The 2,500-nt window shown below is 38.0% G+C and overlaps 1 protein-coding gene across 1 annotated transcript in view; it reads right to left on the bottom strand.

Moving 5' to 3' along the window:
• The window catches only part of cfap53 (cilia and flagella associated protein 53), a gene marked incomplete at both ends in the record, with an annotated part of 14,447 nt that overhangs the window by 8,887 nt on the left and 3,060 nt on the right, over nucleotides 1-2,500 (bottom strand). The window lies entirely within an intron of this gene.

Below are 2,500 nucleotides of genomic sequence, written 5' to 3'. Positions count from 1 at the left end.
TCAGGGGTTGCACTCTACGTAGGCTGCATTTGAAGACCGATTGCGTCATTGCGGCGCGCAAAGGCTGTCCCATTTGCAAGGCTCCTCATATGCGGTCGTGAAATGCAGCCTTCGTTTCACGGTTTTGAAGGCTGCATCAGATGTATCCTTCGCAGCCCAACATATTTTTCATTTTCATTTCATTTTCCTTTATTTAACCTCGAAAGATCAATTGAGGGGTGACCCTCTTTTACAATGACGTTGAGTTTGTACATATACACAATATACAATGAGAATACATAACAAGTTTACACACACACACACACACACACAGACAACAACAATTTAAAACATTCAGATCAATTGAATGAGAGACATAATAGCCTAATTAAAACAGTTACAAGTGTAGAGGGGCTGATTCAAAATAATAATTTTAAATTGGTTAACAGTTATGAGTGTATTTATTTTAATTGTATGTTGTAGGCTGTTCCAGGAGTCAGGGGCACTATGGCTAAAAGCGGTTTTACCAAGCTCAGACCGGGCATAGGGGACATATAACATGAGCATGTCAGTTGAGCGGGTTTGATAAAGCCCATCTGAAATAAGCAGCATTTCTGTCAAATATAGTGGTAGCTTTCCAGTCAGAGCTTTATATATAAAAATATGCCAATGTGCATCACGTCTCTCCTTAAGGGAGGACCACCCAACCTTTTCATATAAAACACAATGGTGTGTATCATAAGCATCTCCTGTAATGAATCTCAAAGCAGAGTGAAATACAGAGTCTAGGAGTTTAAGGCATGAACGAGATGCATGCCGATAAACCACATCACCGTAATCAAGGACAGACATAAAAACTGCCTCAATAATCCTTTTCCTACTGAACAACGGGAAGGTGGCTTTATTCCTATAAAAATAGCCAATCTTTTGTCGGAGACGACAGACAAGATTTTTTATGTGAAATGTAAAAGAGAGTTTTTCATCTATCCAGATGCCAAGATATTTATATTCAGTGACTCTTTCAATATGAGATCCATTATTTGTGTGAATAATAAGATCATTAAAATGTGTAATTCTTGCTCTGGAAAAGCACATATATTTTGTTTTTTCTATATTAAGGACAAGCCTGAGATCCACTAGACAGTTCTGCAGGGTGTTAAAAGAGCTCTGTAGGTTCTGAACAGATTGTTGCACTGAATCAGAAATGCAATACAGTACAGTGTCGTCAGCATACAAATGGGCATGGCAGTTTTGTAGTGATGAAACAATGTTATTGATGTAAATTGTGAATAGGACTGGACCTAAAATTGAGCCCTGCGGAACACCATTTGTAACTGTTAAAAACTCAGTTTGGTAGCTTCCCAGCTTAACTGACTGCTGTCTATCAGAGAGATAGTCCCTAAACCAGCTACATGTAGAATAATCAAAACCAATTTCATGCAGCCTCTCTAAAAGCAAATGGTGATCTAAAGTATCAAAAGCTTTTGACAGATCAACAAAAACTGCTGCACAGTGCATTTTTTTATCGATAGCTGTAACAATGTTGTCTAAGACCAAAGTGACAGCAGATATAGTACTGTGGCCTGCCCTAAAACCAGATTGAAATGGACTCAAAATGGAAGCACTGGATAAAAAGGATTTCAACTGAGTATTAATGACTGATTCTAGAATTTTTGCCAGGCATGGGAGTTTGGAAATTGGCCTGTAATTGTTAAGATCACTTTTGTCACCCCCTTTATGTAATGGAATGACGTGAGCTTTTTTCCAGACTTTAGGAACAATACCAGAAGAGATGGAAAGATTAAAAATATGGGTTATTTGTTTTGATATGATAAGTGCAGAGAGATTTATTGAAAATGGGTCCAAATTGTCCTCTCCCATGTACTTCCTGGGGTTGATGGCAAGAAGCGCATCTACAACAATACTTGTTGGGACTTGAACAAGGCTGAAAAGAGGAGTTTTAGAGACAGGTGGTATGCTATTTTTATTTCTCGTGGTGGTAGGCGTAGAAGGCGTAGATACTCCATTGTGAAAGAGTTTACCAGCAGCTATAAAGTGTTTATTGAAAGCTAAACCAATTTCTTTCTGATCATTTAAAATATGATCATTTATTTTTAACTGACTGGGAACAGTGCTAGAGTTGTTTTTGTTATAATTCACAGCCTTCCAAAATAGTGCAGGGTTGGAGTAGCAGTTTGAAATTAGTTCGAGGTAGTAGTCTGATTTAGCTTTCCTAACCATGGATATGCACCTATTTCTGATTTGTCTGAAAGCAGTCCACTTGGAGTTTTCACCAGAGCGTCTAGCTAGGGACCATGCTTTATTTCTCTCTGCAAATATATCGGACAATTCATTTGTGAACCAGGGGTTTGATCTATTTTTTACTCTGTGCTTTTTAAGGGGTGCATGCTTGTTCAAAATGGAGGAGAAAGTATTGGTGAAAAATTCTAAGGCCAATTCCACATCAGATATTTCACTTGTGAGATGAATGTCACTTTGATAGAGTTCATTTAAAAATGCT

The sequence above is a fragment of the Ammodytes marinus genome, assembly GCF_949987685.1.
Source record: "Ammodytes marinus genome assembly, contig: scaffold_359, whole genome shotgun sequence".
NCBI lineage: Eukaryota > Metazoa > Chordata > Actinopteri > Uranoscopiformes > Ammodytidae > Ammodytes > Ammodytes marinus.
The sequence above is the reverse complement of the archived record's forward strand: the minus strand, read 5'-3'. Positions and strand labels throughout refer to the sequence as shown.